This window comes from Staurois parvus, unplaced genomic scaffold (assembly GCF_062004578.1).
Source record: "Staurois parvus isolate SC_StPar_1 unplaced genomic scaffold, SC_StPar_1.0 ptg000652l, whole genome shotgun sequence".
Classification (NCBI taxonomy): domain Eukaryota; kingdom Metazoa; phylum Chordata; class Amphibia; order Anura; family Ranidae; genus Staurois; species Staurois parvus.
The window spans coordinates 2,375,401-2,397,467 of record NW_028318448.1 but is presented as its reverse complement, the minus strand read 5'-3'; the positions used below and the strand labels follow the sequence as shown (position 1 = coordinate 2,397,467).

At 39.8% G+C, this 22,067-nt stretch overlaps 1 long non-coding RNA gene across 1 annotated transcript in view; it reads right to left on the bottom strand.

The window, feature by feature from the left end:
- Positions 1-21,798, bottom strand: part of LOC149448871 (uncharacterized) — a 29,998-nt gene extending 8,200 nt beyond the window's left edge. The window contains exons 1-2 of the long non-coding RNA XR_016315481.1: positions 21,679-21,798; positions 1,643-1,745 (exon numbers count right to left, since the gene is read on the bottom strand). This is a non-coding gene — a long non-coding RNA (uncharacterized LOC149448871). The remainder of the gene's footprint in view (positions 1-1,642; positions 1,746-21,678) is intronic.
- Between the last annotated feature and the right edge of the window lie 269 nt (positions 21,799-22,067).

Here is a 22,067-nt window from a genome sequence, read left to right as displayed (position 1 = left end):
ACAGTGGTGGGTAGGTGGTCACTGCCAGCTCACTTTAATATGTAATATATCCTGCACTTGACACTTGGATAGTGGTGTATTTTGGTTTTGTGCTGCCATAGGCAAGACTAAAATCGGGCACCCCCACATCTAAATTCATCCCACCCTTTCATCTGCAAACTCCACCCCTTCCTCTTTAGGCGCCACCTCTTCCTATTAGCGCTCCACCAACTGACAACGATGGGACGCTGTTCCTCCCACTGACACCAATGATGGGACACGATTCCTCCGACTGACAGCAATGATGGGACACGATTCCTCCCACTGACATCAATGATGGGGCACGATTCCTCCCACTGACATCAAAGATGGGGCACTATTCCTCTCACTGACTCCAATGATGGTGCCCCATCATTAGTGTCAGTGGGAGGAATAGTGCCCCATCATTGGTGTCATTGGGAGGAATAGTGCCCCATCATTGGTGTCAGTGGGAGGCATAGTGCCCCATCATTGGTGTCAGTGGGAGGAATAGTGTCCCATCATTGGTGTCAGTGGGAGAAATAGTGCCCCATCAATGGTGTCAGTGGGAGGAAAAGTGCCCCCTCATTGAAGTCAGTGGGAGGAATAGTGCCCATCTTTAATGTCAGTGGGAGGAAGTGCCCCATCATTGGTGTCAGTGGGAGGAATGGTGCCCCATCATTGGTGTCAGTGGGAGGAATGGTGCCCCATCATTGGTGTCAGTGGGAGGAATAGTGCCTCCTTCAGGCACAGACACTTACCCATCAGCTGCCTTTCTTCTAAAGCCGCTCTCCTCTTCACTGGCTCCAGCTGCTCCCTCACTCGATCTTCAATCTTCGCGCTGCCGCTCAGCTCCTCATCTCCAAGCTCCACCTCCTCGCCTGTGATTGGCCGTCTGTGTGCCTTTTCTGAGCTACAGATCTGGTGGCCAATCACTGGTGAGGAGGCGGAGCTTGCAGAGGGAGGGACAGGCTGCCATAGGCTGCCCAGTGATCCCAGGGGTGTGGCCAGATTTGAGGAGTGGCTTGTCATCCAGCCCACATCGTGATCAAGATCCAGAAAGATGAAGACACCAGATGGACACCCTCTGCACCCTTCCTCCAGCAGCACCTTGTGGACCGGAACGACGTGGGACAAGGAGTCGCGGACACAGGTAAGACACAGCAGCCCCTGTCCCTTTCCCTTCCGTGAGAAAGGGGGGGGCAGTGCTGCTGCCGTGCCGCCCCCCTGAAAAGTGCCGCCCTAGGCAAATGCCTTGTTTGTCCTCAAAGTCACATTAAAAGCAAGACTCCCTCCCAGCTTTTTGGTATGTTTTAATTTTTGCCTATTAGCTTTAAAATGGTCAGAATTGATCACCAATTAGACTTCAGTGGGGCTTGATATACAGTATATGCTGCATATTGGATTTGGATTTTCTGACTTTGTAGTATGACTTTGTTGTATGGTTAGTTTTAAATGAACAGTTAATAAAATTAGTTTGCATTGAAGTGAATCTCACACAGACAACAATAAAACCTGACAGAGGTTCTAATCTAAACTAATACTTGCAATATGTGTTTTTTTGTGAAAAATAAAGCATCAACAATAGGAACATTCCAGTCACATTTTTTTTAATTAAAACTAACTCTGGAAACACACAGCTTACCTGCTGAGTGACTCTAATTTGCATTTGTTCATTCTTCTTGTTCAGAATGCCTCTCTGCTGGATAAATCTGTATTACTACCGGAATTTTTTGTCTGATTGTGCCCTGGAAAAAAACAGCCCAGTGTTCACTGATTTGATGTACTGCCTTCCTACGTATTAAAGAAGGAGATTGGAGGTGAAGCAGATGTCAGGAAGCTGCTGTTTGCCCAAAACTATATGGAAAAGTTTAAAAAACATTACTGATTAGGAATGGGTGGGTGATTTCTGTGAAAATTATTTTCTGCAAAATTATACATTTTGCTCTCAGCAAATTTAATTTTTACTCATTTGAGCTGCTTGCTTAGGCAAAATTTGCTTGAAAAAAGACAGGCAACAATCTTCTGTACCCTATAATTTACATAGGCGATGGTTTTAAAGCCCCCTCAGGTCATCAATTTAACCATGAATAATGGGGCCTAGAATTATTGCTTTCACTCCAGTGTGCACAATGATATATAACATGTGTAGAACAATTACCGTTTTCATACATATGTAGCCCAATGCATACATTTATGTATGCATGTGTATGGGGGGGGATACATTTTGTTGTTGTTTTTTTTATCTTTTTCTGTTTCTTTAAATGTTTAAAGCCTCTTATTTGACATAACTTTACCGTTTTCACATATGTGGCCAATAACCCCCTATGTGATACCATATAGGTGACAGGTTCTTTTATTGGAGACATCCAGGGCCTGGATCTATGATGAATTTGCATACTTGGACATTTTGGGGGGGTTTATATTTTTTTTATAGAAGACTTGTTAAGTAATCTGTGTCTTTTTTTACAATTTACATTTATTGTGAATAAGTATCCCTTAATCCTTTACATGGGGGGTGGTATCTGAGGGCCCTCTTATTTTCAAAGGGGACTGCCAGATTCCAATAGCCCCCATCCAAAGACACCCACAACCACCAGACCAGTTTTACTATAGTAAGTTGTATACATTTTACAGATGCACCACTTCACAGACAGGTTAAGGGAATCCCCCAGACAAGTCATTGAAAGGAATTTATAATTTTTTATTATTGCCCTTTAAAAAAATGTAAATCACTCCTTCCAGGAAAATGGAATTTTTAAAAATTTTTCTTTTTTTGGTACATGTGCATTGCCCAGCCATCTATTTGACAATTCCTTCCTTGTTTATTAGCCTAGAAAATGGCTATTACTGATTTTTAACCTTCGGCTCCCATTGATTCCAAAGAGGTTTTTGATACAGCATACAAACTTTCCTTTGGAAAACTTACCTTGAATCTGAACCCAAGGCATTCAGCTCATCACCCTGAACACAGTGGGAAACTAAAGGCCAGTGCTAGAAGGCAAAAAGACACTGCTTAAGTCCTCATATGCTAACAGTGAATGGAGGTGAGATCACATCACCAGCAAGTTGTGGTGTGTTGTCCTTAAAAAGGGGGAGCTACAGCTGTGGAGATTTAGGACTTGCCTGTGCCGTCTGGCAGAAATGTCTGGATCACAAAACTGGCTTCACAGAATTACAGATCTTTAGACAGTAAAACAACTCCCTTATATGCATTGGATATTGATGCAGTATATTGTGTTCACTTGATTATTTTTTTTTTTATTATTATTACAGGTACTTATATAGCGCCGTCAATTTTCGCAGCGCTTTTACATATATATTGTACATTCACATCAGTCCCTAACCCTCAAGGGGGGTACAATCTAAGGTGCCTAACTCACATTCATACATACACATACTAGGGCCAATTTATACAGGAGCCAATTAACCTAACATCATGTCTTTGGAACTTATCTGGAGGTTAACATTAAATCAGACAACAATGTGGTATGTTAAATGAGAACAATCGTGTTGCGCTAACTCCTATCATAAATAAAATCATTAAATAACATACTAAGTGTCCAAAGTAAATATATTCAATTATAAATGCAAAATCATTTTAATTGTGATGACTCCAACTCATTATGGTACTTGAATATAATGTGGATGAAAAAATTAAGTTCCACAACTCCAACCAACAGTGCTCCACCGCAAATATGTGCACCTCCACCACCAAATAAGGATGGCCTCTCACCTCATGGAATGGACCTATATGATAATTATAGGTCAATCAAGCATAGTAATTCAATCGATGAACTTCAGATGGCAGCATAAAGCTGATAATGGCAATACCAGGAATATAATGAACCTCAAGGGTCTCTTCACCACTCAATAGCCATATGTAAGAAGGAAAAAACAGGCTCCCATAGCATAATACCGTTTATTAGAGTATCGCTCACAATGTCTCGGATATTAAAGATCGGTACACAGCATAGTACTTCTGGTCCGCGAGTCCGAAACTGGAACTGACGTCACGCGTTACGCCACCAACCACGTAGCTTCGTCAGGGATAGCATCAGGAGCTGGGTGGTTGGTGGCGTAATGCGTGGGGCAGAATTTAGTGACACCAGTTCTGGTTACAGACTCACGGACCAGAAGTACTATGCTGTCTACCGATCTTTAAAATTTGAGACATTGTGAGTGGTACTCTGTTTCTGGTTTTTATCTAATAAATGGTATTATGCTATGGGAGCCTGTTCTTTTCTTCTTACATATGGCTATTGAGTGGTGAAGAGACTCTTGTGGTTTGTTGTATTCCTGGTATTACCATTATCAGCTTTATGCTGCCATCTGAAGTTCATGGATTGTATTACTATGCTTGATTGACCTATAATTATCACATAAGTCCATTCCATGAGGTGAGTGGCCATCCTTATTTGCTGGTGGAGGTGCACATATTTGTGGTGGAGCACTGTTGGTTGGGGTTGTGGAACTTTTCAAATTTTTTCAAGCACATTATATTCAAGCACCATAATGAGTTGGAGTCATCACAATTAAAAGGACTTTGCATTTACAATTGTATGTATTTACTTTGGAAACTTAGTATGTTATTTAATGATTGTATGTGTTATATGAGTTAGCGCAACACGATTGTTCCTATTTGGTTTTATTGAGTGTGGGATCACTTATAAGTGTCATTGCAGCAGCTCATTTAGTGCAATATTATTATTGTCTATTACAAGATAGCGCACATTGTTTTTTCTATATTAATGTGTTATTGAATGGCTGGGAGCAGGCTTCATTTCACTGAATAAACTCTGATTGTAGGGAATGTTCAACAAAGTGAGTCAAGCTGACCACAAACCCAAAGCATGTTAACAGCTTTAAGGTTATATGGAAAACACTTGGAGAAAAATTTGAAACAACTTTTATCTCTTTTCAAAAGTAATAAACAGTGAGGTTATGTTTACTGTACATAGCAGGATGACATCAAAGGTATGAAACATTTCTGATAAAATTGTGTGATTGGAATACAAACACACAAGAAGAGGTTTGACTTTTAGAAAGAGTTACAGTACTTGCACGTAGGACATCATGGTTTTATAAACTTCAATCAAGCAAAAGAAGCATGCAGAATCTTCATTTTTTTGCCTGTTTTACATCACTGCATTAAAAACAAAGCAAAATACTATGATGTTGAGAATTAACACATTGAATTTAAATTTACAAAGACACAGCAAAAGCTTTTAGACCATGTCAATTGGAACACAGCAGCTGCTCCCAATTTGACATCCAGCTGTGTCTGTGCAGCCGATGCCTCCCAACTGGCATCAATGGGACTGTCAGCACAGGATGCACAGAACATCTGTGCATCCCTGGACAGGTGAACACGGCCTCACACAGGTGTATACTGTAATATGTCCCATATGAATGAAGCCTTATTCTATGCATTTATTATCTAGTACAGGGCTCAAAATTTCAAGTCCTAAACTGCAAGCCAGGACTTAAGAGTTACTCGCCACCAGTTGCCCCACTCAACCCCTACCCTGCTACACTCCTAATTTCACCCTAAACATGCCCTCATAAATTATCTTATGAAATGCTACTGTTAGGGAAGGGAAGGGAAGAAAGTGAAGGAAGAAAGGGAGGTTGGAAGAAATAGAGGAATAGAGGAAAGGAAGGAAGAAAGGGAGGAATGAAAGAAGGGAGGAAGGAAAGGGGAGGAAGGAAGGGAGGAAAGAGGGAAGGGGGGGAAGGAAAATGGAGGGAAGGGAAGGAAGGAAGGAAGGAAGGAAGGAAGGAAGGAAGGAAGGAAGGAAGGAAGGAAGGAAAATGGAGGGAGGGACAGGTGAACACGGCCTCACACAGGTGTATACTGCAATATGTCCCATATGAACAAAGCCTTATTCTTTGCATTTATTATCTAGTATAGGGCTCAACATTTCAAGTCATGACTACCCAGGACTTAAGAGTTACTTGCCACCAGTTGCCCAACCCGTACCCTGCCCTGCCCCTAATTTCACCACTAAACTTGCCTCATAAATTACATTATGAAATTACACTGTTAAATATTTTATGCAGAATAAAGGAAAGAACAAGGGAAGGGAAGGGAAGGAAAGGAAGGAAAGGAGGGAGGGAGGAAATAAAAAATGGAGGGAAGGAAGGAAGGGAAGGAGGGGAGGAATGAAGGAAGAGAGGAATGAAAGAAGGGAGGAAGGATGGAAGGAAGGAGGGGAGGAAGGAAGGGAGGGAGGGAGGGGGGAGGAAGAAAGGAGGGAAGGAAGGAAGGAAGGAAGGAAAAGGGAGGAAGGAAGGGAGGAAAGAGGGAAGGGGGGGAAGGAAGGGGAAGGAGGGAGGAAGGAGAAAAGGAAGGAGAGGGGAGAAGGAAGGAGAGGGGAGAAGGAAGGAAGGAAGGAAGGAAGGAAGGAAGGAAAAAATGGAGGGAAGGAAGGGAAGGAGGGGAGGAATGAAGGAAGAGAGGAATGAAAGAAGGGAGGAAGGATGGAAGGAAGGGGGGAGAAACAAAGGCGGGAGGGAAGGGAGGAAGGAAGGGGGGAAATGAAGAAGGAGGGAAGGAAGGGGGGAGGAAGGAAGGAAGGAGGGAGGGAAGGGAGGAAGGAAGGGGGGGGAGAAGAGAGTAAGAAAGGGAGGGAGGGAAGGAAGGCAGGGAGGGAGGAAGGAAAAGAAGGAAGGAAGGAAGGAAGGAAGGAAGGAGGGAGGGAAAGGGAAGGGAGGGAGGGAGGAAAGAGGGAGGGGCAGGGAAGGAAGGGAGAAAGAAGGGAAGGAAAGGTAGGAAAGGAGGGAGGGAAGGAAGAAGAGGGGAAGGAAAGAAGGATGGAGGAAGGAAGGAAGGAAGGAAGGAAGGAAGGAAGGAAGGAAGGAAGGAAGGGAATGTAGGGAAGGAAGGAGAGGGGAAGGAAAGAAGGATGGAGAAAGGAAGAGAGGGAAGGAAGGAAGGAAGGAAGGAAGGAAGGAAGGGAGGAAAGAAGGGAAGGAGGGAGGGAAGGAAGGGAGAGAAGGAAGGAATTAAAGGAGGAAAGGAGGAAGGAAAAGTATGGAATGAAGGAAGAGAGGGATAGAAGGAAGAAAGGGATGGGTGGAAGGAAGAAAGGGTTCAGTCTCACATGGATGGTGCCTGACTCACATGCATAGTTAGAAGCTTCACAGAGCTGCTGGCTGTTCTGTATACAATTTGCTGCCCATATATCCTCTTCTGTCTGGCACAGACTGGAGTGTGGACAAGCACAGGGGAAGGCAGAGCAGATACAGCCTCTCTCCTCTCCTATTGCTGTGGAGGATGGGGGGAGGGGCTGGACATTGACGAGCGCTCCGGGGGGCCCACAAAGAAACTGAACAATCAGGGTTGATCAGTGCAGCGGTGGGAACAGTTACAAGCAGCAATGTTAAGCTACTGATACTAGATCAGCCCTCAAAATTTCCACTCACCCATTCACATTGGGCGAGTGGAAATAACATGGAGGGCTGAGCAGTGCCAGGACTAGGAGTGAGTGGGAGGGGCAGTGGTGGGAAAAGTTACAAGCAGCGATCTCCCTGTATGGTCTTCAATGAAGCAGCTAGAATCCGTTTCTCCTCCCCACTCCTGCATCTTCCAGCTGCTTCATTGAAAGCCATACAGGGAGATTGATGCTATAATTGTCTCCACCACCGCCCCTCCCACTCACCCCTAGTCCCGGTACTGCTGGCCCCTTTCCCCCATGTTATTTACACTCGCCCAATGTGAACGGGTGAGCAGACATTTTGAGGGCTGATCTAGTATCAGTATGTTAACATTATTTCATACATACTATATATCTTTGCTGTGCTCATCATCCTGCAGAAGGTTCATTGAAAACAAGAGTTGGTTAGACTTCCTTCTTCATGAAGAAGGGAGTGAGGACTGGTTTGTCATCCAGAGATTTACCAACAAACTCAACGATCTGTACTGAGTGTTATCAATGCAATGGTACCCCTGGGGCCCATGTAAACAAGCTTTGAGCTTGTGTTGATGACACCAGTTTGAAATGCTTCTGGGATCATTCAGAATATATTTACAGTTGCATTTGACTTGCAGTTCACCTCTTTCTGATTTGTGTTTGCCCTGCTTCAAGTGAGGTTTGCATTCCCATAGACTTGTATGAGAATAAAAAAAACATTTGAAGTGTACAGAAGGCCATAAATACAGGCCATTAAACAGCCCAACCCTCAAATAAGCATCTAGTCAAGCCATTAAGTCTTGGTCATTTATGGACACTTTTAATTTGGAATTTCCCAAATATCTTATGTAGATGTTTTCTGTATTGCTTAAATCGAAACTTTTATGACAAGAAGAACTATACTGAAGAAATCACGTGACAGTGACAACACACACTGTTTTATATATATACAAGTGCATTACTTATTTATTAAAAAGCTTGGTTTTAATATGCAACACGATGGGGACATCCTTCTTTATATGAGATTGATTGCAGAACAGGAAATTATTTTTTAAAGGGCCATACACAAGGAATTTTGAGTGCAACTTCTGGCACCTGCAGCATTGGCTAAAGTGTGAATTTAGTGGAGGAAAGCCTGTGATCTTCCCCATGGTGGAAAAAAACTATTTTAGACCTGGTTCATCCAGGTCTCATCTAATAGTGAGCGCATATGTGAACGGAGGTGGGACACACTATCTGTGTCAAGTTTGAAGCACAAATGGTGTTACTGGTTGGAATACTACGGGATGAAAACACTGATATTGAATTAATCTAATACTGGGACCTTGTAAAGTTTATTAATTGTATGGAAGTACTTTATTCACTGAAATGAGCACTGCATATATTGATTTGTGTGTATGTGATATATTGATATATTGATTTGTGTGTATGTATATATATATATATATATATATAAATCAATTGTAGCCTTATCTGTGCATGCAGCCTGACAGGCCAGGAAAGTGGGGGCAAGTGTGCTGTCCCCTCTTCCTGAACCATACTAGGTCAAATGCCCTCAAAAGCTAAACATTGTCCCACAGCAGGGGCGAACTGACCATTTGGAAACACGGGCACTGCCCGAGGGCCCGGGGTCAGTAGGGGGCCCCATGAGATGCCCCTTGTACCTTTTTCATAGGCTTTTTTGAGTTTGGGCAAGGACACAGGGGCCCCATGATCCCCTATTGCCTGGGGGCCCCATGAGTTGTCAGTCCGCCCCTGTCCCACAGTGTACTCCATTGTCTATCATGTCATCCAGTGATGCAGCTCCCAGTCAATCATGAAGAGTGACACTGGCTGACTAAACAAAAATCCTGCCTATCCACTGGCATGTCCATTCCTACCACTTAAATGACAACTCCATGGGCCCTACTGGTAAATGTAAACAAAGATGTAGAGTCTTCTTGGAGACACAGCAGCTCACATTCCCCCAGTAGCCTATACCCACAGGATAGTAAGGCAATCTGATCTCAGTTAGCACAACAATATATATATATATATATATATATATATATTTTTTTTTTTTTTTTTTTTTTTTTTAATGGAATAATTTGACACAAAGAGGTAGGCTTTGCAGATTTTTTTTTTTTGTATTAACAATTTTTATTGATTTTCACATATATACATACATAAAAAACACTTTGAAAGAGAACAAAATAAAAAAAAGAATCTCAATGATGGTAAAATCTGCATGGTTACAAACTCAACAACGTCATATAGCTACAGTGGGGAGGCTCTCAGAAGAGCACAGTTGGAGAAGGGTGGGAAGGGGAGGAATGATCCCATGGGTACCACACTGCCTCGAATACAGCTGTCGAGCCGGAATGTATAGCAGTCAGATATTCCATCTGTCGTACATCAGCAATAATTTTAAACAAAGTGGATAACGAGGGCGGTATAGCGGATAACCAACGCAGATTTTATTTTTAATCACTATACTTAAAGTTAACACAAAAAGTATATATTTATGAAGATCACTAAAAAATAATTTCTCCATTAAACTTTACTTAATTCTTGCTTCACTTGAATCATAGTTTGAGGGGTAGTTTACTAAAGTACAAAGCATAAGTAAATCATTAGAGCGGTGATTTAGCAAAGTCTGGTGAAGTCAAGGAAAAATGCTCTATCTGTCTTGGAAGAAATATTTCATAAAATAAACGAATAGGAGACTGTATTGGACTCCATTAGATCACCATGTATTGAAATAGAGTTTAGGGCCTTGATGCTGAGAGGTCGCATTTTGCACACTAAAATGTAAACAAAATGCACCGAAAGCTTTCGCCATGGGCGCTCCGGTCACAATTACCGGTGCCCAACTGAAAGCTCCAAATCGCTACATGCTCTAAGGAACTTTCCGATCATGAAACTGCTGCTACACCCATTCATGGTGGTCACATAATAATAAGCCTTACCCTTTAAAGGGCCAGGAGGGTTTTAAACTGAAAGTGCACTGCACTGGTGTTCATTTCCTTGATCTTGAAAGCAATGCTGATACAGATATCCCATCCACCAATCACTCATTATTATAGTTTATTTGTCAAATATATTGCTACAAAAATTCTTTCTATTAGTAAAATATAACATAATTATTGAAAGGATGGGAGTACATTAGTGATGCTCCATTCTTTACATACTGTACACAAAATCCCTGTTTTTAGTTATGGAGAGTGAACATTTCCGACTTTAAATATTGTTTTTTAAATAACACAATATTTTACTGCTTGGTGAACTAATAGGGGCAGCAATGGAATGTGTATTGATTCATCTAATAAATGAAAGCACCATAATGTTTATTTCAGCTGTATAATGGCTTTGTAAAAAAGGTTAATATGAGCACATGATAGGCGAAATGCTGGCCAGTTGCTTCAAATAAAGCATTCAGTTGATAAAGATGCTTATTTTAAAATGGTAGAAAAGTTCAAAGACCTTTTACCAGTTCATTTTGGAGAGGATACAAACAATAACATAATTTTTAATTAAAGCACACTCTTTTTGTTTGTTTATTTCAATACAGGGTTCAATTTCTTCAAAAAGATGTTTTCATGACTGTATAAGAATGTATTCCTCTTGTTCACTAATACTGTTAGGTGCATTTTACATTGGCAGTGAAAAAAGAAACACAATATGAAGGAATTTAGCAAGTTCAATATGTAAGCAAAGGAAATAAAAGTAGATGCTGAGAGACTTCCTGAGGATGTGCATACCGTGAAATGCATTGAGATCTGAGCCACAAATGTCACTTCCGGTCTTCCTCTAACTTCATGTCCAGTTGTTGGAATGCACACCAGTCATGGACAGAATGGCAGTGTGAGGAGAGGAATCCCCCTAGTGAGCTGTATGGGTTGATGCCCCCGCTGGTACCTGTACAATATGAGTGCATTCACTTTATTTCCTACATATACATGTTTTAATAAAGGTGTCTGCACTATGATTATTTATCTGGGCTTTTTCTTGAGACCTGTTCTCAGAATGGAGGAGATTGTTTAATGCTGCCTAAGTGGACGGATTCTAAAGAGATTGCAGAACATGGAATCCTACTTAATTCATACCACATTTGATCTTACATGTTTGCTGGCTACTCTGTTAGCTGATATGACCTGGTGAGTGCATTACTTGACCACACACGTTGGTGAACATGGTTGAAGTTAGAAGAAGAATTGAACACTTCATTTTTCATTAATTATTCAATATGTCATTGCATTGTAATTTAAAGTTTAAGTGATACCGTTGCACATTTGGCCAGCTCTTACTTTTATCTCCTTTGCACATATTTAAAATGTGGTTCACACTTAAAGTGGTAGCAGACAAGTTTTCTTTCATTGCTGGATCTACTTCATTGTTTGTTTTAGTATCTGGGGAGGTGCCTTCACACTCAAATTCACAATATGTAAGCAAGTCTGAAGCAGAATTTTTTTCCAGAAAATTGAAGTACTTTTTACCTTTCTTTTACCTTATTGTTTTTATTCTGGTAAAGCCGCTAACTATAATTTGGTGTTAACATTATACGGGTAGGTCCACTTTAATTCAGCTAAATGAGATTGAAACAATAATAACAAAACATAAGATATATCAATTAGATATCTACTGAAAAGTATTTGAAAGCAAAATTATCTACAATAAAGCTATATACCACATAGGCTTGCTGCACAGATGGATTCCTATAGGTTGTACTTACCTACAAAGCATGTATTCGGCTATTTAAAAAAATCAAGTATAAACAAAGAATAATCATGTTACAGCTATTTTTTTGTAAGTTCCACATTTCCACACCAGCTAAAGAATTTTATTCTGTTGCTCAGCATTCAAGTACAGATAAATTTTACATCCTCTTAAAAACAAAAGAGTGGCTGACAGATTGTCATCGTCAAATTGATTTAGTGTCAGTATCACCTATACAACCAAAGTATTCCAAAGGTCTGACCATGCAGTAAAATATTTCTTTAAAAGTCACCATTCCATTGATAAGAAAGATACCCACTTTTCTTGTGAACATGCTAAAGTTCATACTCAAATTTGAGATTAGGGTAGTATGAAATTATGGAAACTCAGAACAAAGACACTCTTTTAAATCCAAGCATTGTCCTTGCAATACACAATTTCAGAAAGCTCATAAGTTTCAACAGGCTAAAAGTAGGGTATATTGTTTGAAGAGATCTAAGGGTGAAAATACTATGAAATAAAGAACTGTAATTGAACCTCCTATCTAAAATCTGAGGTGGTGAAGGAAAGGAAGGTGGGTGGATGGTTAACAAGAATAGCTTGAAACTGTGCTTTGTTGTAGAGTAAAATTAGCTTGCTGAGAACCTTGAATTCAACATAACTTTTAAATGGAGAATTAGTTTACATATTGCCAACATAAAGAGGTCTATCTAAATTGACCAACATGTGGACAGTAAATGTGAACTCATCTTTCAATGTTTGCATTAGAGACAGCAATTAGCTCTTCTATTTAAATGTGCTGGTGTGTTTACCGCTTCATCGAATACAGCCTTTTTGATGAATACAAATACAAAAAGAAAGCATAAAGTAAACTTTACTACTATTTGTCATACCTGTAATAATCAGCAAAATGAATATTTAAAGGAAATGTAAAATAAAATGTATTTGTCTGTGAAAGACAACAGTGTATCTGTGGGACATATCAATAATTTCTCTAGATAGAAACAATATACTTATGGGTTTTCTTATAATATTTGTAGATGTGTCACTAAATTGAAACAGAGAATAAAAGCTGATTCTTCAAAAAAAGAAACTAAATACTCACCTCTCTTGCCATCAGCTTCTCAAACTCTGGTCCAAAGAAGAGAAATCATCTCCTGAAGTTTCAGGTAGTATTAATCTTATTGTTACCCACTGCACTCAGTGGGTTGAGTCCAGGGGCGGACTGACAACTCATGGTGCTCCCGGGCAATAGGGGATCATGGGGCCCCTGTGTCCTTGCCCAAACTCAAAAAGCCTATGAAAAAGGTACCAGGGGCATCTCATGGGGCCCCCACTGACCCTGGGCCCTCGGGCAGTGCCTGAGCTTCCAAATGGTCAGTCCGCCCCTGGTTCAGTCAGTTAAGTTTGAGTTCACTCTGAACCTATGTTTGAGTGAACCCGGAAGGAAGCTGCCAGTGTCTGCCTAATCAGTTGAGGCGAGGCATTCCCTGCCTTGCCCTGCAGTTGGATGTGCACAAAGGGCCATATAACAACACAGATGTCATAAGCGTTCTATCTTTGTGCACATACAGTTTTGGAGCTAGGGGTGCCCTTGCCACAGCTAATTGACAGCTTACTCTGAGTTCAACCCAACATGAGTTTGGCCAGAATCCAAGGTAATGTCTACTAATAGCTCCTATTGACCTCTACATCACTACTCTTTCCTGTAATGATGTAGAAGTTGGTGAGAGAAACAACTAGTTGCAGCAGGGGACTAGGAGATCCGTAATGATGTGGAGGTTTGGAGGGAGAACCACTAGGTGCAAGAGAGGCCAGAAGATTGTCACTCTCAATGGTTTTTAAAAATATATCTCTTCCATGGAGCAGCATTCAATGGTAAAAGCATTTACTTTGTTTTGTAAGGACTGGCCTTATTCTCTGTTTCAATTTACTGACAGAGTCATTTAAAAATATAGATGTCTATTTAACAAATGTATTTCTACTTTGTTTTAATAAAATAAAGTGAACTGGCTGCTCTTTGTTTTTCATTTCCCTAAATTACTATTAATTACTATTAATAGTAATTAATTACTATTATTTTGTAGAAGATCTCCAAAAATTGAGGGGAAGAAAAACAAACATATTCAATTATTTATTTCTGTACTCATATCTGTGGGGTTGTTGAATGCCAAATGATTGGTTAAGAATCCAGTTGTAGCACTTGTGGAGAATATTTCTGTTCCTTTGCAGACTTTTACTGATAGCTTTTAAAGTATGTGTGAACCCTCACCTTGTAAAACAACACATTCAGTTTAAAATAGAAATGAAAGGCAAAACATTTGTGTATAAATATATATAAAAAAACATTATAAACACCTTTTTTCCTCTTTTTTATAAGTGATCATATTCTCCCTGTTCTCAGTTGCATAAAAGCTGGGGGAGGAGAAACAGCAGTACACTTAAAATGGTTGTAAAGACTCAAGGTTTTTTACCTTTATGCATTCTATTCATGAAGGTAAAAAACCTGTGTGCAGCAGCTCCTTCCCCCAAGTTTCCGCAATAATCATCTGAGACCCCTCTTGATCCAGTGATGTGCATAAGAGCCTCGACTCTCCGGGGTCTCTCCCTCTTCATTGGCTGAGACAACAGCTGGAGCCATTGGCTACTGTCAACCACAGCCAGTGGGCCAATAAGGAGAGAGTGGAAGTGGGGTGGGGCCAAGCCATGCTCTGTGTCTGGAAGGCTGCTTGCTAAGGGAGCACTTTGCAGGAGGAGGAGGATAGGGGCTGATCTATGCAAAACCACTGCACAAAGCAGGTAAGTATGTAATGTTTGTTATTAAAAAAGGCAGCCTTTATTATCACTTTAATTGCCCAGTAAAAGGCTGTGCGGGGGGTGTCAGGACAAGTCTGATCATTACAGGAAAGCAGGCTAGAGAGTTGACCACACTGTGCTCTTCTGCTTAGTGTGGTCAATTTTTAATAGGAAAGTAGAGGGACTGGTAGGTTCGCCAGATATCTCACACAAAGGAAGCAATACAAAGACAACAGGATACTATTTCATACAAGTACATGGTACAACAGGCACATCAGTGTATTCTGACAGAGGAGAGTCCCCGCTGTCAAAATAAAATGTCTGGGGGGGGAGGGATGTTCTGCATGTAGCTGCAGGAATCATTTTTTTTTAATTCAGTCCTTAAGCCTAAATATATAAATAAAAGTGGTAGAATCCTCAAAACCCCTGCCAACTAACCAATTCCAAATAGAAACCACTTTCCACCCTAGAAAGTTACACACATCAAAAATAATTTTCTAAAAAGAATCCTCCCCCCTCTAGTGATATAAACCCTACTCACTCAGTAATGCAATAAACAATAATTAATCCAAATAATCAGTGAATTATCCCATATGTGCTCTATATAGCAGTGTCCAATTGAATTCCAAGAATTATGAAAAAAAGTGAAAAATTGATACAATGTCCCACTCAAAGTTACTCTTTGTATTGTTTGAAGATCCTCACAAGTCAGCTCTCACTCAGATCCAAAAAACAGAATCCCAAAAGCGTTATAAGATACAATTTAGTCTCCTTGTCTCCACTCTCCAATCTCATCCCCTCCTGGTATCATCAGCCAGTTCCCTGGTCACTCCGATCCATCCAGGAAATAAGGGACAATAATAGTGTAAATCCGTAAAATATCTTTAAAATATACTTTAATATATCAGCTTACATGTATACAATGACAATCGCGCATTTCCAAGAAAGACTCGGAGGACCAGGGAACTGGCTGATGATACCAGGAGGGGATGAGATTGGAGAGTGGAGACAAGGAGACTAAATTGTATCTTATAACGCTTTTGGGATTCTGTTTTTTGGATCTGAGTGAGAGCTGACTTGTGAGGATCTTCAAACAATACAAAGAGTGACTTTGAGTGGGACATTGTATCAATTTTTCACTTTTTTTCATAATTCTTAGAATTCAATTGGACACTGCTATATAGAGCACATATGGGATAATTCACTGATTATTTGGATTAATTATTGTTTATTGCAGTCCTTAAGCATAGTACACACAATCAGAAAATCATACAAAAAAAAAAAAGCTTTTAAAGTTATCGTACAATAATCTGTTTGTTAGTACACAGCTTTTGTCTGAAATTATTTGGAGCGACAAGCACAAACATTTTTCTCATACGATACCAGATTGTACAATTTGCATTTATTCAGTACAGTTGTCATCCGAAAACAGAATACAAATACATAAACACTTCACTTTCGATATGAGACTAGCAAGCCAAAAATAACGGACGATCATTCGTCCAATATTCTCATCAAGTGTACGGGGCATTAGGCTGAACAAAAAAAAACTACACACGTGTGTTAGTTTAAGTAGTTTTTCCCTATTCCCCTGTCCCTAGACTAAAGCCAGCCATAGATGGTTCGAATCTCGGCTGGTTCCTGCTGAACCATGTATGAGCAGGCTGAATGTACCCAAGCTGATTGATCAATCAACTTGGGTACAACCAGCTTGTCGAATTTCACATGCGATTATTGTTAGCAGCCATTATAGCCACTAGCAGGGATCACTGTGTTCTCCCAGTGGGGACAGCTCCCCCACCTCTCCCAACCCTGCCGGGAGAACACAATGGCTCCGCAGGAGAGATTCCCATGGGAGATAGATGGGGGAATTGAGCAATATCCTTTCCTGCATAGTTGCAGGAAGGAAGATCGCTTCATCTATGGCTGGTATAGTTGAGCATTTAACCCAATACAGTACAGGAGGCTACACTGCAAGGGTGGATTTTTTTTACTTTTCCTGGAGCTGAGATTTAAACCTTTATTAAAAAATAGAACATCATAAATAGGTAATTTTATGTATATGTGTGTGTTGTACAGTATGTGTGTGTACTGTATATGTAGGTGTGAAATGCCTCACAGGGGGTACTGCTGTGCACTAGGGCCTATATACTCCTCATGTCTGCACACTGTAGTTTGCCCACTCTTGCACATTGTATATAATATATTCCTTACCCATGCACTCTGTACATTATTTTTGCTCCTGACCCTTGCACTTTTTACATTTTTCAGTTATGATCTTTGCGTTGTATACATTGTGATAATGATCAGGTGTGGGTAAGCTAATTGGTCATGCACAACACAAGGGGAGTGGGGGGGGGGGTGCAGTTTGGCATGTTCACCCTGGGGGCTGGATGACCTTGTCCTGAAACTGATTATAGCACCTTCAATGCATTTCAAAGCAATTCAAGCTACTTCTGAACTTCTGGATTGGTGTATACAACTGGCAGTTTTAGTAACTTCTAAATGCCATTAGGGTGCTGTCCGAAAACTTTACATTGAAGTCAGACACTCTTTCTCCAACCTCTCCAGAAGATAGACTTTGGATATATATATATAAAGAGTCTGCTGTTTTCATTAAGACAGACCTTATTAGTAACGTCAGAGAATCAGCTGGAAGCAAAGTCTGCCTATTTAATGAGCACGTGTTTGCCTCTATTTGCATATGTAATTACACACTTTACTTAAAAATGGTTTGTAAAATATTAAATTACTTTTATAATATATAGCATGGTAGCCAAATGATTAGCAGCCTTAACTTGCAGTTCTGAGTCTTTAATTACACCTGGAACAGTATAGTTTTGGTATGATCTACCTGGGTTTTGTCCTACAATTCAATCATATACAAGTAGGTTGATTGGCTTCTTCACAAATGTGGCCCTAGTATGAAAGGAACATTAGACTATGTGCTCCTTCAGGGAAAGGGTTTGATGTAAAAACTTCCACATATTTTGTTAAGTTATGTGTAACATGTACAGCTATTAAAATGTGGGAAAAATTTATATTTAAATAATATTAAAATGCTGCTTAGGCTCGTTTTATTGAGTGAGCCTAGATGAGCTCTAATGCTTGGAATAAAAATGTAATAAATAACATTATTCATAATAGAATTATATCCTCTTGGCTGCACTCTGAACTAGCAAATGGAGTACTTCAAGATGTTAAGGATGCCAGAAAATAAAGTAATACTCTATGAATGGATTAACAGCTCTTGTAAAAATCTTAAATTCTCGAGAGAACTTCTTTCAATTTTCTTGTCATATAACTGTTAGTCAATATGCACAGGAGGAAGCTTGAAGTGGACCTCCAGGCAAATATAAAAGCTTACCATTTAGTCCTGGTATGACATTCTGGTTCACCAACAGGTTGTTTGAAGTTTTAGTGAATTGATGTTGCATTCAGTATGCACACAGAAGCTCCTTCCTAATTTAGAAAAAGGTTATTTACTTCAGTGAAGAGTCTGGAGAACTATAGCACCCCAGGACCCTTTATGCTGTTCATACAGAAAAATACCAGTCATAAATTTGATTATTTAAAACTATCCCCAGTTTGTGAATGGTTGACATTCTAAAAGATCGATTGCATTTGAATTCATATTTGAATAGCTAAGTGCAATTTATGCCAGGTATGATTTTTTTTTATATCAAAAAGCTTTATATATACGTTTATAGCCAGCTTCATAGCATCCCATGGGTTACATTTGACCTCAAACAAATGAGGCTCAAACTAGAATCAGTAAGTGCTTTGATATTTTAAATTGCCTTTAGTACAGTATGTATTGTGTGTTATTTTATCTACATCAACCTGCTCAGGGTTTTACTATGTAGTGTTATATCATAGAATGCTACAGATATACCTAACCTCAGCTAATATAGCCTACAACAAAAGGTTTACATTAAAATGTTTTAACTTAGTTGTAAACCTAATGCTTTTTTGTGAAATAGAAGCAGAATTTAAGAAATTAAGATTCAAGTATATTATGCTATACAACAAAAATTTTGCAAATAAATGTCTTAAAGCTGAACTCCAGGCATGGTTCTTATTGCATAAAATAAGCATTCATACATATTCTATGCCCGTGAGAGTGGAGAATCTCTATAGTAGTCAGCATTACTACAGTTTTCCATTCCTGTGCCACCATTCACAGAGCTACTTGTAATTTTTTTCATTGAATACAAAGGGTTCTCTGATACTGGATCCCGAAGACCTTGGCAATCATTGTAGTAGTGCTGACTACAGTGATTCTCCACTTCCAGAGTGGTCGCACAGGTATGAAATGTGCATAGTATACTTACCTTTGGTCCAAGCTGGACCAATGTAGCTTTGCAATAAAATTAAGTCCTAAAATTGCAAAATAAAATTCAAACCCCATTGAGGTCTAGGAGGGGTGAATCATGAAAAAAAAACCAATTGGCAATTTTCAAGACCAATAGGCAAGGGATTGTCAAACCAAAGACCTGCAAGTCCATTCCTATCATCTCTCTCTTAACTGGATGTAGCTTTATTATCATCCTAAGTATTTTGAAACTGCAACTTCCAGAGACTTGTGTGCCACTAACCTATCATTGTTGAACTCAACCTTCAACTCCCTTCATCCTCTCTTTATCTCTATACAGAGCTTAACTCTGCTTATGTTCATTGTATGATCCATGCTTTCTTTAAGGCTCATGATAGAATTTGTTAAACCTATTTATTATGGAAAAACAAATTCGAATGATGGGTGTACCCCTGAGGTCGTGCGTGTGCATGAAACACGTTGGGTGGAGACTAGGTGCTGATGTCACGCCGCCATGTCCATGCTCCAGAAAGGCTGCCATTTTGGTATGTGGCTAACTTCCCTTTTACATTGATGTTTTCTGTGTGGAATGTTTTTAATATAACTTAATAAAATACTGCACTATGAACCGTCTTTTGGGCTCCGTGTGGTGATCATTTCTCCTAAGAGGTTATCGATCCTGTGGACTTTGGGGAGTTGTATGCATTGATCTTTGGGTACTGTTACTGTACAAGTAGCATTCTGGTGAGTGCATAGTGGTGGCGTAACATTCACCAGATCTTTTAAGTACTGTGTGGAATTAGACACACAGATCTATTTGTGGAAGGACTTTATTTGTTGGTTTTATTGCTTACATTGGTTTTCATTATATTTACTTGTTTATACATTATTTCATTGGTTGAACATATATTTACTTATATTTACCCAATGCTCGCCTTTTATATATTTTGTAAATTCAAATGATTATTAACCACTTGCCCTCCTGAGGATTTACCCCCCTTCCTGACCAGGTCATTTTTTGCGTTACCGTGCTGTGTTACTTTAACTGACAATTGCGCAGTCATGCAATGCTGCACCCAAATGAAAATTATGTCCTTTTTTCCACAAATAGAGATTTCTTTTGGTGGTATTTGATCGCCTGTGTGGGTTTTATTTTTTGTGCTATAAAAAAAAAGACTGACACTTTTGAGAAACATACAATATTTTAGATTTTTACTGTTAAACATTTTCAGTAAAAAATTTTTACAACTCTAATTTCTTCATAAATTTAGGCCAAAATGTATTCTGCGACATGTCTTTGCTAAAAGAAATCCTAATACGTGTAAATTAATTGGTTTACGTGAAAGTTATAGTGTTTACAAATGACGGTATATATAAAAATGTTTACTAGTAATGGTGGCGATCAGCAACTTATAGCGGGACTGCGGAGGGCATTCTGACACTGGGGGGAAATGACTTGGTGTCACTGACATCTCCAGTGACATCAATACAGTGATCAGTGCTAATAAAAAGCACTGACACTGTACTAATGGCACTGGGCAGGAAAGGGTTAACATGTGGGGCAATCAAAGGGTTAACTGTGTGCTGTTTTACTAGGGGCTGTGTGTTTGTGCTTCACTGTAAGCACACTGCTTTGCATGGCTGTGCTATGCACAGCCATGCAAAGCAGTGTGCATGAGCTGACAGGGAGGAAAACTGTTTTGTTTACAAACAGTTCTCCCCCCTGTCGAAGGTGCTCGGCAATCACCAGGTGTCGGCAAGTAATCACCGACCAGGACCCGGTGATTGACAGCTGCACACCCCCTACCCGAAATGTAAAATCAAGTATATACAGTATATACTTTATTTTGTTCACCCCTGCCGCCCTGTAGCAGTATATCTGTTATAGGGCAGCGGGAATGTGGTTAAACAATAAAAGGCAACAGCTATACTGATAATAAGACCATACATGGTACAGTTTTTCATTCAGCCAACTGTACTAAATCCCCCATCCACATACCCAAGGAGGATACAGGAAATCTCCCTTCTGTGTCATTGTGTCATTGTATTCTGACAGTGGGACTTCCCCACAGTCATAATACACTGATCAGCATTGCAGCTCTGATCGAGTAAACAATTTCCACCAGGAACATCCATACATGAATCAAAATTTGGCTCGTTCCTATGAACCAGCCAAATTTCTATTCATGTGTGGCCAGCTTTAGTAATATTGAAGGAACTTAAAATAAAAAATATAACTTTAACTGTTTTTACTTGTTGAAAATCTCCCATGACTCAACCACGCACCCGCTACATTTAAAAATGCTGAATTGTATGTGTTTATAGAACCAAATGATCCATCCAGTTGGTAAAGAAATTTCCTCCATTTCACTATATTTAAAAAAAAAGTGTTGCTCTCCTACAGAAATGACAGCTTCATCACATTAAACACAGATTCATTTTCATGAAATAATCTCTTACCTATTTAAACCCAAAGAAAGTAACTGCACGATCTTCTGAAAACATAATCCTTTTCCAGGTGACTGTTAAAAGTTGCACAGCTGGAGACATGCTGTTCTCCCAGGGTGTGCTCTGTAAGACCTTTCTGTACAGTTTATATCATTCTTGTCATTCGTTTATCATTGTCCAAATGTTGTGCTTTCTAAATACGAGTAAAACATTTTTAGACTTTGAAACAATAACAAATACAGACAGAACCAACTGAACCGCAATACCAGACAACTCCCAGCTGTGAGGTTGCAACAAGTCTCTGTCTAATCAGGCAATGAACTGTAAATGTTCCCATACTGTACTCAGCTTTGCATAAACAAGTGACATTATCAGGACTTGTTCTCTATTCAGCAATGCCA